At 34.4% G+C, this 14981-nt stretch overlaps 1 pseudogene; it reads left to right on the forward strand.

Moving 5' to 3' along the window:
• The first annotated feature begins 757 nt into the window (after positions 1-757).
• LOC141509480 (S-formylglutathione hydrolase pseudogene) lies at positions 758-14697 on the forward strand (annotated as a pseudogene).
• Positions 14698-14981: the final 284 nt, after the last annotated feature.

The following is a 14981-nucleotide window of genomic DNA, read 5'->3' on the forward strand; positions in this document are numbered from 1 at the left end:
CTGATCCAAGTCCAAAGTAGTATTCATTTTATTCTCCTATGTCTTCTATTTGAAATTTTTGGAAACTCTTGTGTATAAAATGCTGCTAATGAAAAGCTGATTTCTAGAGGGCTATGCAATGATGCCCTCACTAAATTAACCTCTTTAGATTTTGATGCTGTGAATTGATGAATTTATCTATTTGAGAGTGTGGTACAATGTTTACAAATTATTTACCTATATTTTGCTTTAAATCAAATTAGGATAATTTGTTCTTTGAGAATGGTACCAAAGATCTGTTAAGTTCTCAAATCTAGGATGTGTTTTTGTGGGGTTTACAACAGGTTTCTGGGGACTTTTTCTGAAAAAGTTCCTAAAATGTTCCCAGATCCTTGGGAAGAAGCTGCAATTGTCCAATTCAGATTGAGTAATCAGCCTCCTCCCAGTTCCCAGGGGTGGGGTGAGAGGGCAGGTTTTGAGAAGTTTCTTTTTAATGAAGAAATGATTCAGATCTGATAGATCCTCTGGCCACTGATGATGTGAAGTACAAAACTGAGGAAGAAATAATATTGAAAGAAATAATTAGTTTTCCTTATTCATAACCCATTGTTACTAGTTTAGTTATCAGGAGATTTTTCGTTTTTTTCCCCCCATTCCTCTTTCAGTGAACTCTCCTAGAAGGTCACATAGTCTGGTGTTGAGATTGGATTAACCCAGGAAACATTCTCCTGCATTTTGGGCAGGGCCCACCCACCTGGGAGAGGTGATTTCTGCTGACATGGGAGAGAATCTACTCCAGGTGAGCAGCACTAAGCTGACTTGGAATATCCCCAGTCATGCTGGAAGGGCCTTGAGGGCAGGGACTGGTCCTTGTTGGCCCATGAAGTTTGGAACCAAGCCTGGGCCAGAGGAGTCCCCTGAGAAAAGGTGCTTGAGAGGGATTCAGAGAGAAATACCTGTGGGAAGACTCCTGGGACTTGAGCAGAAGCAGGGAGACAAATTTGCCTTGCCTCCCTCAGGGACCAGAGCTGGGGCAGCTTCAGGGCTCTCTCTGCTCCAGAGCCCTAGAGGAAGAGACTAAGGGTGAAGAGCCCAAGCTGCTCAAGACACTGGAAGGAGGGAGAAACTCAGAAACAAACCAGGGAGGTTATAGTGGGCAAGGAGGGAAGAAAAGGTGGAGTATGGAAAAACTGACCTCATGTTCCCATCATTTTTATTTCTTTTCTTTTTTTAGGTATTTCAGAAGTGGTTGACATTTGGAATTTTCTGGCAAATATACAGCTTAGATGAAGAAACTGAGGCAGCTAGTAAGCATCTGCAGCCAGGTGTGAACTCAGGAAGATGAGCATTCCTGACTCCAGGCTTGGTCCTCAACTGACTGCTCTTCCTTCCTGTCCTTTGACCACCCAACTGCCCTGATGTCCCAAAACATCCATATTTAACTTCTATTAATTAGCTTCAGAACAGGAAACAATTTCACAGTCCATTCTTATTTGAGAGATCCCCAGGCTTTATGAACTTTCCTTTCCACTCCTGTCTTGAGTGACTATACTTAGTTTACACCTGAGAATCAACTATCCAGAAAAACTGAGCATCCTCTTTCAGGGGAAATGGTGGACTTGCAATGAAGCAGGGGACTTTCACACCTGTCTAATGAAACAACCTGAGCTGAACCGAATTTAATGTTCAAGTTCGGGACTTGGGGGAACCAGAGAAAGGGTGGACAAGAAGGACTAATTATGAGAATTGATGTTGAACTGTTTGTATTCCTGCATGGGAAGAAGATGCTGATAACTCCCATGAACTTTCTCATTTATCTGTCAGTTAAAAGGGGCATATATAGAGAAGGAGCACAAGAAGGAGTTGCCTATATGGGATAATACAGAATGGTATAATATAGTCAAAAGATAGAGTCAATGGGTGATAAAGGAAAGTGATGGAAGGAAGAGTCAAGAGAAAAGCTTTTTCAATGGAGTGGAAAGGGGGAAGGCAAGGGGGGAATGAAGCAGCCTCCATTCTCATCAGAAATGGCTCAGAGAGGAAATAACGTGCATGCTTAATACCCTAGAGAAAAATGACAAGAAAGGGATGGGGGGAGGAGATGATAGAAGAAAGTGAAGACTGTGGCGAGAACCATCAGATACAACACACTTCTGAACAGAGCCAAAATGAGAGGAGAGAGAGAATAGAATAAATGAGAAGGGGGAGGAATAAAGTGGAAGGAAATAAAGCTAGTAATAGCAACTGTGGGAAAAAATATTGAAGCAACTTCTCTAGTAGCCTTATTAGGCTTTTATTTTTTCAAAAAGGCAATGGGGTTAAGTGGTTTGCCCAAAACCACACAGCTAGGTAATTCATTCTATACAGATGATATGATGGTGTACCTAAGGAACCCTAGAAAATTACTGAAAACAGTGAGCAACATTTGCAAAGTTTCAGGATATAAAATAAACCCACATGAATCCTCAATATCACTTCATATACTAACTGGATCGAGCAACAAGAGACAGAAAGAGAAATCTCATTTAAAGTAACTTCAGACAACACAATGAACTTGGCTTCTACCTGACAAAGCAGACTCAAACCATCTGAAAACAATTATAAGACAATTTCACAAGTATAAAACAATTTTCAGATCTAAATAACTGAGCAAATGTCAATTACTCATGTGTACACTTAGCTAATATTGTAAAAATAATAAATTCTCCTTAGGAGGTGTTGGCAAGTGCAATAGCATCAAATTTCAAAAAAGTATTTTGGTGAGTTTGGAAAAATAGTAACTAAATTCATATGGAAGAACAAAAGGTCAAAAATCACAAGGGAATGAATGAAAAAAATGCAGTGGAAGGCAGCCTAGCCATATGAGATCTAAAATTATGTTGTAAAGCATCAGTCACAAAACCTGTTTCGTAGTGGGTGAGAACAGAATTGTAGACCAGTGAAAACAGTAGTAAATGGCTACAGTAATCTCCTGTTTGATAAATTCAAATAATCCATCGTCTGGGATAAGACCACTCTTTGATAAAAACTACTGGGACAACAAAAAGATAGTTTGACAGAAACAAAGCAAAGACCACCATTTCCCACACTATAATTCTATGAGATAAGGCTGAAATGGGTGCCGGATTTAGACATAAAAGGTAGTATTATAAGCCCATTGGGAGAAAAAGGAATAGTTTAGCTGTCAGATCTATGGAAAGGGGAGCAGTCTAAGCCTCAAAAGAGATCATTAAAGGCTATTATTATTATTATTATTATTATTAAAAAGAAACGATTATTTTGATTACATTAAACTAAATGGGTTTTGCACAAACAAAAATACTACAACTAAGATTAAAAGAAATGTCATTAGTTGGGAAATAAATTTTCTAACTAATGTTTCTGACAAAGGATTCACTTCTAAAATATATTGAGAACTGAGCCAAATTTATGGGGAAAGAAAATCATTCTCCAATTGGTAAAAGGATATGGAAAGACAATTCTCAGACAAAGAAATCAAAGCTATCTATAGTCACATGAAAAACTGCTCTAAATCATTACTGATTACAGAAATGTCCATTTAAAACACATTTCAGATTGGCCAATATGACTAGAAAGAAAAATGATCAAAGTTGGAGAGGATGTGGGAAAACTGGGACATTAAAACATTATTTGGTGGAGTTGTGAACTGATCCAAGCTTTCTGGAGAACAATTTGGAATTATGACCAAAAGGTAATGAAAATGTTCAAATGCTTTGATCTAGCAATGCAACTCTTGGGTCTGTATCCAGAAGAGATCATGAAAAAGGTAAAAATCCCACATGTACAAAAATGTTCATAGCCGCTCTTTTTATAGTGGCCATGAATTAGAAATTAAGACACCCGTCCACTGAGGAATGGCTAAATAAATCGTGGTATATGTATGTGAAGGAATTCTATTGCTCTGGAGCATATCATGAGGATCAGGATTTCAGAAAAGCCTGGAAAGACTTGCATGAATGGATGCTGAGTGAAGCAAGCAGACCAAAAGAACATCATATACACTAACAATAACAGGATAATGATCAACCATGATGGACTTGATCATTTCAGCAATACAATAAGCAAAGACACTTTCAAAATACATGATGGAAAATAGCATCCATACACAGAGAAGGGACTATGAAGTGAAAATGAAGACCAAAGTTTATGATGATCAATATATGTCATTTTTATCTCTAATTTCTTCTTCCATTTTGCTCTCATTTTTCTTTCACGTGTTCAATATGGATCTATATTTAGCATGGTTAGAAAAATAAAACATATAAGATTATTTTCTGTCATGGGGAGGGGGGAGGGAAGAGAGGGAGGGAAAAAATGTAAAACTCCAAACCCCTAGCAAAAATTGATTGGTAAGATTTGTGGGAGTATGTAGATGGAAAACCAAAGAAAGTATTTAAATTTTTAAAAATAATCCTTTACACACCTATCATTCATCTTCCCCTAAGTACAGCTTTTAACTCCCTTCATGCTAAAAATACCCAGTATATTCACTGAAGGTTAATAAATAATGAAACCAAGACTTTAATAATCTTCTTTTATACTCCTCTGTACAGCATACATGTTATTTCTATTCATCTTTATGAGTATGAAAACTGATCATGTACCCTTCCTAGCCTCCTAACTATACAAAGTCAGTGAAGGGGCAGATTTGACCCTCAAGTCTTTGAGTGCTGTCCATTCCTAACCTCGGTCTCCCCCCAACTTTTATTAATCCTTAGTCCCATCAGCACATATTACTGTCAGGAAATTCTTGCATCACAGACGTAGCCAAGTCAAAGATCCCTTTGGCAGCCAGGTGAAGCCTATGGTGCCCATCAGCCAGCTGTGGTACCTTTCGTGAATGGGAACTGACTAGGTCATGAGTAATTTCAATTTGTAAACTATCAAATGTGGATAAAGTAGCAGAGAACAAGTCTGCACAGACTTCAGGATCCCTTTTCAAAACTCACTTTGTATTCTCTCTGGAGCAATCTAGGAATGAAAACTAAAGCTATATAAGCTAGGGTTCAATTTGCCATCCCTTTCTATTGATTTGGTCATGGTTGAGAGTGCCCTCCAGAACAGCTCTGAGTAGCATAACTATAGAAGAAAAATATATACCTGGTTCCTAAGGGATTCTAGTTGAGAAGTCATTTAGCTGAGTGGATCAGTCATTTCTTGCTTTCTACATAAAAGTTTTCCCTAACCTTTCACATCAGAGAAGGTGCTCCATGGGAACTCTCTAATTCTCTCAAGGGAAATTTACCTTCCAGAGACCTGGACTGCCTTCATCTCTCAGGTATTCCATTTCTGCTCTACTTAGGAGTAGTTGATGGAGAGCCCAGGCCGCAACATACACTGCATTGTAGACATGGTAACTCTGACTAGATACAGACATGTCAAAATACTGCAAAAGGAACATCTCTAATGAAACATTGTGTGAACAAATTTTGTTTCCATTTTGAAGAGTCAAATGGACATTGAAATGCCGAGTTCCAAAATCTATTAAGGAAAATATCTTCTGGATATATAGGGAGAAGTCCAGGTGACCCTAACTCTTATAGAGCATTTAAGGGTGATTTCACAATCCTTTTGCAGGCACAATGCGTGAGCCAAATTCCAGAAGACTCTTGAAGGAACTGAGGTATTTCAAAAGTTAGAGGTGAAAATTGTCAGTATTCAAGGCAAAGAGAGTTCAAATCTTGCCTCAGACATGGAATATTTATTAACTGTGTGATTCTAGGTAAATCACTTGACCCTCACATTGAGGTCATCTACTGTCATCCTGATTCCTTTCTGGCCCTTGGACCCAGGTGATTTGAGAAGAAAGTGAGACTTGAGAGTTAGCATAGCTACCCCCTCACTCAAAATCAGTTCATGTGCTTGTCACCTCCCTGATTTCATGGTCTTCTTCATAAACAAAATCACAAATGAGGAAACTGAGGCAAAATAATTATAACTTGCCCAAGTTAACACAGTCAGTAAGTGTCTGAGGTCCAAATTTGAACTCAGGAAAGTGGGCCTTCTTAAAATGAATCCAGTTATCTATCCACTGTGACACCTATCTGACCTAAAGGACTATATGAAGTTTAATTATCAACCTTAAAAGTTAAAATTTAATACAGATCTCAAAAAAGATGAAAGTACTCACAGAAAGTACCATTCTTCTTCAGGTTTTCATGGGCAATGGAATATTCCTTCAGATATAGAAGGACTTTCACATAAAAACACAACATTAAATCAAGGGGAGGCAGCAGAACATGATTAGAAAATGCAGCAACACCATCCAAGGAACAGGCTTAGAATTTTCAGAATGTAGTAACAACAGCTGGCCACAGCAGATATTTGTTCATTTTAGTGTTTTGGTGTGTGCTTGTTTTGTGAAACTAATGACTGTGTGGAAATGATCCTCTAAGAAGAGATTTAACTGTTGTTTGGGATGGATAGGTCACTGCGGGCTGACAGCAAAATTTGTAGAACATAGGGGGTACAGATGGTAGAATACAGTTGTTAGCTATGGGACTTTGAACAAGGCACTTAAACTTTGTCTCAGTTTCCTCAAGTGTAAGGTAAAGATTATAACAGCACCAACCTCCCAGGTTTTGTCAAGGTGAAATGAGAAAATATTGGTAATGTACTTGGCATAGCATCTGGAGAATAGTAAGTTCTATACAGATTCTAGCTATTATTGGAAATGAAACTGATCTTTTGAAACATCATCCTCAATTTTCTGGTTTCACTTCGAAGTAGAGAGAAATTGGGACTGTCAAGAACTGAACAGAAAATACTACTTGAGAGGTGATGCTCTGGACTAGAGATTAGAAGAATCAATGAAAATAGTTGCCACTGGTGAATTCAAGCCCCTGTATTAGATGAAAGAAATCATTGGGTCCTCAAAGTACCAGCAAATGCAATTCCTGAGTAAGAGTCAAGGGTATTTGAAATGGCGTGGACAATGGGAAAGCCACCATAATAAAGGAGAAAGCACAAATACTTGAGTTCCATAAGTGAAGAAAATGTTGTCATAAATCTATAAACTGAAACCTTTTACTGGAGGGAAGGAAACTTTCCTAAAAATCAGTTCCCCGAAGAGGAATGGTTTATTCTAGAAACCAGTAGACTTTCCCTCATTGGAGATCTTTGAATAAGAATTTGGATGAGTATCTATCAGTTATAGTATAATGGAGAATATTTTTCATTTGCGGACTTGACAGTATAGACATTAAGTATTTCCTTCAGGCAAAAAGCACAGTAATTTATCGAAACCCGAAGATGAACATCATATCTTAGGGGATGTTGGGGGATTTGGGATGGGAATGTATCAAAAAGAAATAGGATAAGAAAGCATAAACAAATTTTGGGAGCTATAAAACTTATGAGAGGTTCTTCTTGATTAACAGTGTGATAATATCTTTGAAAAGGAATTCATTTTAATAACATATTTCCAGGTTTGCTATGTGTAAAAGTTTGAATCAAGTGTTGAAAATAAACTTAAAATGAAACAAGGATCTTATATTCAAATAAGAAGACATATAGAAATAAATATGAAACAGATTTGAAAGGAAAAGTGTTGAGAACTAGGTTAGATACATATAGGTTATAGACTGATGGACATCAGTATAGTTACAGTTAGATGTGGAGAACAACGGACAATTTAACAAATGTAAAATTTCAGTATATTAAAGGCATATCATATTCCTAGCTAAGTAAAAATACGGTGTAAACAAAAAGTTAAAATCATTCCTTTATGAAAAAAAAAGGGAAATGCTTGAATTTAATTCTAAAAAATGACACAAAGGGAGATTAAAATAGATCAATGCTCCTGATTCTACTTGTCTTTTAAAGAAGTTGAATATGTGTGAGCTTGTTAAAATGATTTTCATGTGCTCTCAATTGATTTAAATTGGGGATGTTCCCTTATGAAATGGAAACAGCTGTTGTGATTTTATTATTTATTCCTAAATTTTGAAATCCTTCCATTAATTCATTCTCTATATTTTTCCTTAGGTGTCAGTTGAGCCTTCTCACTGGGACATGAGCTTTGGAATAGAATGAGACCTATATATAATTTTCTAGAACCATGATTCTCTCTCATTATAAAATGACCTTAAAATACACAAACATGAATATTTCATTAAGCTAACAATTTTTTAAAGTAAGCCTGTATAAAATCTGAAAATTCTGTTTATACATTTTTTTCATCAACAGCAAAATAATGATGATTTGGGGCACAAAGATTACCCAATGGACAGAGTGCTGGGTCTGGTGTCCTTTCTGAGTTTCAATCTGACCCAAGCTACTTCTATCCATGTGTATCTGGGCAAGTTATTTAGCCTTGTTTGTATCATTTTTCTAATCTGTAAAATAAGCCGGAGTTAGAAAGCAAACCACTCCAGCACCTCTGTCAAGATTCTGACATCATGAAGAATCAGACAAGACTGAAGATAATGACTGATGAACAATAGATGATCTGTTATAGAAATGCTGCGAGTTAACCAATACCAGACAGATTGATGATTATTACTTTATGGTACAGTTTTAGATCTGGTAGAGTGAGGGACCTGCCTTTACATGTTTTTATCAGTTCCCCTGATATTATTGACCTATTTTGCTCCAATTGGATTTCTTCCTGTTTTTTCTAGCTCTGTAAAAAAAAATTATTGGCTAGTTTAATTCATATAGCACTTGAATAAATAATAGATAGAATGCTATTTTTAGTATATTAGCTGGACCTAACCATGTTTTTCCAATTGTTTAGATCATAATTTGCGTGAAAAGTGCTTTGCAATTGTGTTCATACAGTTGCTGAGTTTGCCTTGGGAAGTAGTTTCCCAAGTATTTAATATTGTCTACGGTTATGCTAAACAGAATTCTTTGCTCTTGAGCTTTGTTGTTCATATATAGAAATGTTGATGATTTATGTAGGTTTTTTAATATCCTGATACTTTACTGAATTTAATTGTTTCTAGGAGTCTTTTTTGATAATTTTCTAAGGTTCTCTAAGTATACCATCATATCATCTGCAAAGAGTGAAAGCTTTGCTTCCTCATTGCCAATTCTTATTCATCCAATTTCTTTTTCTTCTATTATTGCTAAAATTAACCTGGCTAAATCTATGTTGAATAGTAGAGAGGATAATGTTCACTTTTATTTCCCCCTTACCTTATGGGAAATAAAGCCCCATTACATATATTATTTTGATGGTCTTATATAAATAAAACTTATTATTCTAAGGAGAATTCCATTTATCCTTATACTTTCTAGTGTTTTTACAAGGAATAGATTTTTTGGTCAATGATTTTTTAACATCTATTGAGATAATCACATGATTCCTGTTGGTTTTGCTATTGACATGAACATTATGTTGAGTGTTTTCCTAATATTGACTCATCCCTGCCTACCTGGTATAAATCCTATCTGATCTTGCTCTAATCTCTTCACTGAAATTTTCATTTATAATTTTTGCAACAATCTTTATTAGGGACATTGCTCAATAATTTTCTATTTTTTTTTTATTATTCCTGCTTTAGGTATCAAGTTCACATTGGTTTTCACAACAGAATTTTTGCAGCACTCCTTTTCTAAGATGATTTTTGAAGAACAGGAATTAATTGTTCCTTAAATTTTTGGTAGAATTTACTTCTAAATTCATTTAGACATTTTCTTTGGAAGTATATTAATGATTTCTTCCATTTCTTTTTCTGAAATGGGATTATTTAATCTGGGAATTTCGTATTTTTGCAAATATTCATTCATTTCAATCATGTTACTAAATTATTGATGTACAGTCCAGGAAAGTAGCTCCAAATTACCCCTTTTATTTCTTCCTCATTGGTGGTTACTTCACCCTTTTCATTTATGATACTGGTAATTTGGTTATCTTTTTTCTTTTTTTTTTTTAATTCAGATTAACCACAATTTCATCTTTTTTTTGTTTCTTTCATAAAAACACTCAATTTTATTTATTAGATCAATGCTTACTGGCCTTCAATTTTATTAATCTCACCCTGATTTTCAGAATTTCTAATTTGATACTTCATTGAGTATCTTTAATTTGTTCTTTTTAACTCTTTTAGTTGTATAACAAATTCTTTACTCTCCTCTTTCTCTATCTTGTTCATACGAACATTTAGACATATTAAAAGTTCCCCTCAAAACTACCTTGACTGCATACCATACATTTTGGTAAGATGTCACATTGTTATCATTTTCTTGGACATAATTATTGATTATATCTACGATTTGCTGTTTGAGCCACTCGTTATTTAAAACTAAGCTACTTTCTTTCCAATTTTTTATCTATGACCTATTATTACATGTACTTTTATTGCTTCATTCTCTGAGAAATATGAATTTATTATTTCTGCCTTTCTGCATTAGATTATATGGATTTTATGACCTACTTACATGATCAATTTTGATATAGGTGCCATGTATTTCAGAGAAAAAGGCATAATCTCTTCTATCCTCTTCAAGTTTTCTCCAGAGGTCTTTCATACCTATGCTTTCTATTTTTGCTGTTGTTTTTTGCAAGACAATGGGGTTAAGTGACTTGCCAAAGGTCACAATGCTAGGAAATTATTAAGTATCTGATCTGAACTCTGATTTCAACTCAGGTACTCCTGAACCCCAGGGCCAATGCTCTATCCACTGTACCACCTAGCTACCCCTATAGTTTTGCTTTCTAACATGTTAGTCATCTTCTTAATTTTCTTGAAAATAAGAATTTTCAATGACTTAGAGGACTTTCAAACTTATCTGATTAAAAAACCAGAGCTGAACAGAATATTTAATCTTCAAATACAAGAATTCAGAGATATATACAAGGGAAAAGGGAAGGATAAATCACATCAGTCAATAAGACTAGTCCCTCTAGATTTTGGAGAATTGTATTTCTCTTAGGATAGTTGAAAGGAGAATAGTTAGACTGAGTGTGTGAGTGTAAAATTGTTTTGATGTGATTATACTTTACTTCATGAATGTTATATTTTTATGAGACAATTTTGAGTGTTATTCACCAGAGTACATGGGTATAAACTCATTATGATATGATGATGTTTTTAACCCTTAGAATTTGTCTTTCTATTAGACACTTGGAAGGAATATACTTTGATAGAGGGTGTGAGTACATGGCAAGTATAAAGTGAATAATTCACAAAATCTTACTGGTAGAAGGTAGAGGATAGATAACACTGAATGAAGAGGCACAAAAGACCTATTATAGATGAAAAAAGGGAAGCTCTAATCACTGATTGAATCTTACTCTCAACAGTTTTGGTCAAAGAGGTAATAACAAACATGTTCACTTGAGATTATAAATTTGTCATACCACGGGGAAGTAGGAGAGGACATTGTAAGAAAAGATGAAGAAGGAGCTGATTGAACAGAAGGGAAAATAAAAAGTAAAGAAACAAGTAAAAAGGGGAAAGTGAGAAGCAAAAAGAAGGGCATGATAGAAAGGAGTTTAGATTGATGGATAAAGAAAACTTTGAAGAGGAGACACAAGGGAAAAGGAGAGAGAAAAGTACAAATAAGGGGAACATGTGATGGGGAGAAAAACAATTAATAATCATAACTGAATGTGAATGGGTAGTACACTCCCATAAAATCAAAGAGCATAGTAGCATGAATTAAAAATCAAAATCCTGCAATATACTGTTTAGAAGAAACACATTTGAAGGAGAGAAATGCATGCAGGGTAAAGGTAAAAGCAAAATATATTAGGATTCATTTGAAAATGCAGGGATAGTTATCCTCAATTCAGACAAAGCAAAAACAAAAATGGATCTAACTAAATACAATAAGGAAGAAACTAAATCTTCCTAAAAGGTACCATAGATAATGAAGCAACATTAATATTAAACATATAAGACATGAATGATATAACATCCAGATTCTTAGCTTAGATGAGAAGTTAAATTAGTCACTGGAAAACACTATACTTAGTGGGGGATGTCAATTTTCTTCCCTCAGAATTAGATAAATATAGCATCAATATAGCAAGAAGGAATCTAAGAAACTGAATAGAATTTCTACAAAGTTAGATGTGATAGATCTCTGGAGAAAATTGAATGGAGACAGAAAGGATATACCTTTTTCTCTTTGGTGCATGACATCTACATAAAACTAGACCTTGTATTAGGACATAAAAACTTCACAGTTGATAGAGCACCAGCAATGGAATCAGGCAGATCTGAGTTCAAATCCATCAGACAATTAATACTTACATAGATGTGTGACTTGGACAACTCACTTAAACCCATTGCCTTTCAGAAACCAAGAAAACAAAACAAAACCCCAAAACAAAACCTCACAATCAAATATAGAGAAGAAATTTTAAATGCATTCCTTTTTTTTAGATCATATTCACTAAAAATGACATTTAATAAATGGTCAGGGAAGATAAACTAAAAATTAATTTGAAACAAAATAACCTAATTTTAAAGAATGAGTGTATCAAACAACAAATCATAGAAATAATCAACATCCTCATCCAAGACAATGATGATGAGACATCAAACCAAAACTTGTGGAATACAGTCAAAGCATTTATTAAGGGAGATTTACATCTCTAAATGATTCCATGAGTAGAATAAAGAAGATATAAACGAATGAATATGAAACTAAAAAAGCTACAAAAAGAACAGTTAAAAAATCTCCAATTTAAATATCAGTTTGGAAATTCTGAAAATCAAAAGTGAAATTAAAAAATTGAAAGTAAGAAAGGTATTGAACTAACAATAAAATAGATAATTTGTTGTTTAGTCTTATTTAAAAAAATAAAGAATACCTAATTACCTGTATCCAAGATGAATCGGGTGAACTCAACACCAATAAAGAGGAAATTAAAGTAATAATTCAGAGCTATTTCACTGAACTCTATACCTACAAATCGAACAATTAGTTTAATGCATAAATGTTTTCAAAAATATAAACTGCCCAAATTAATGTAAGAGGAAACAATACATAAATAGAAAATAAATTGAATGAAACATCAACAAAATCCCAAATGAAAAAATCTTCCAGGGCCGAATGAATTTACAAGTAAATTCTATGAAAGACTTAAAGAACAATTAATTCCAATTCATTATGAATTATTTGTAAAAAATAGGTGAGGGAATCCTGAGAAATTCCTTTAATGACACCATCATGGTGCTGAAATGTAAAACAGAGTGAATTTAGAGAAAGAAAATTATAGACTACACTCCACAATGAATTTTCATGTAAAACTTTAAAATTAAATTTTAAAGAAATTGCAAAGATATTACAACAAATTACAAATAAGATAATACAGCAAAATCAGTTTGGATTTATATCAGTTATTCAGGGATTATTCAATTTCAGAAAAACAGCATGATTGACCATATCAGTAACAATGTCAACAGAAATAATTAATACAATAAACAAATGAAAAAAAAAAACTTTGAAAAAGTACAGCTCCCATTTCTATTAAAAGCACTAGGGAATACAAAAACAAATGGAGTTTTTGTTAAAATGTCAAGCAGTATCTTTCTAAAACTATCCATAAACAATATATATGTTTTATGGATTAACTAGAAACATTTCCAATAAGATCAGGGTTGAAACAAGAATGTCCATTATCACCACTATTATTTAATATTTGTTAGAAAAGCTAGCTTTTGCAAAGAGAAAGAAAAAAAAGGAATTGAAGGAAAAAAGAAGAGGAAATGAGGAAACAAAATACTTATTCTTTGCAGATGATATGGTGATATAGTTAGAACCCCCATAATCAGCTAAGAAACTGCTTGATCCTCCCTTTCCTTTGTGCTGCCACTTTCACCACCCAAATCAAATACTTGTTTATGGTCACCTTTTGTCAGTGAGTGGGAAAACAGTAACAGTTGAATAGCTGTGATTTCAAAGCAGATTTTCAGCAACAAGCATTTTAAGGGATTTCAGGAAATAAATGAGCATGGCATTGTGGAACTAAAATGTAAAAAGAGACTTGGAATCTACTTATCATTAAAGGCAGAAAGTAGAAAACACCCTGTGTTTCACTGACTGTTTGAGTTAACTTCCACAAAACAAACTTTTATCATAAAAGCTGTTTATTACCAAGCAGCAGCAGAACAAGGCTTCATTGTCATTCTACCAGACCCAAGTCCACATGGCCTCCACACTAAAGTAGAAGATGATACTTGAGATTTTAGTACTGATGTTCGTTTTCATGTGAATGCCACTGAAGTACTTTGGAAAAGCACTTCTAGGAAGTACTCATATAATAGACGAGATGCCCAAGCTGAAAAATGCCAATTTTCAAGTTGACCACCCCCCCCAAAAAATAAGGTATCTATTTTTGGCCATTCTGTGGAAGATTATGGAGCCCTAATTTGTACTTCTAAAAATTCTGGAAAATGAAAATCTATATCAGCACTCTCTCCAATGTATAGTCCAATGCTCTGTCCTCAGGAAAAAATGACTAGGATCAGATCATTGAAAGCAGAAGGCATATGATGACACTCTTGTGAAGTCTTACAATTTTACAATCTCTATTCTCAGGTCAACATATGAATAGATCATAGCAAAGACAACCCGTACCCTTAAGATGGACAATTATTTCCTTTCCACTTTATAGCTGCTTCTATGGAATGATCAATCCTGTTTTTAGATTGCAAGAAGGATATGAGAATAACTAGTTTTTCATTAACTTTTATTAATGATCACATCAGAAATCATGCAAAATCCTTGAATGTGTAAAACTATTGTGGGAAGGGAAAGTGGAAGAAAAGTGTGGAACATAAGTCTGCATGTGGATGAATGTTGGAAAATTTTCATAATGTGATTGAAAGGATAAAATAGAATATCAATCAATAAAGTGTTAAAGAATAAAGGATAGCTGTTAGGATAAAAAAGGATGAGCTAAACAAAAACAATTAGAAGGCAAGAAATAGAGTTTTTTGAGAAATTTTGAAAGACTCTTTGAAAAGGCCAAGCCTTTTGACTTGAAAGAAAAGAAGTAAATACAGAAGAAAAAAATGTCA

This window comes from Macrotis lagotis, chromosome 1 (assembly GCF_037893015.1).
Source record: "Macrotis lagotis isolate mMagLag1 chromosome 1, bilby.v1.9.chrom.fasta, whole genome shotgun sequence".
Taxonomy (NCBI): Eukaryota; Metazoa; Chordata; class Mammalia; order Peramelemorphia; family Peramelidae; genus Macrotis; species Macrotis lagotis.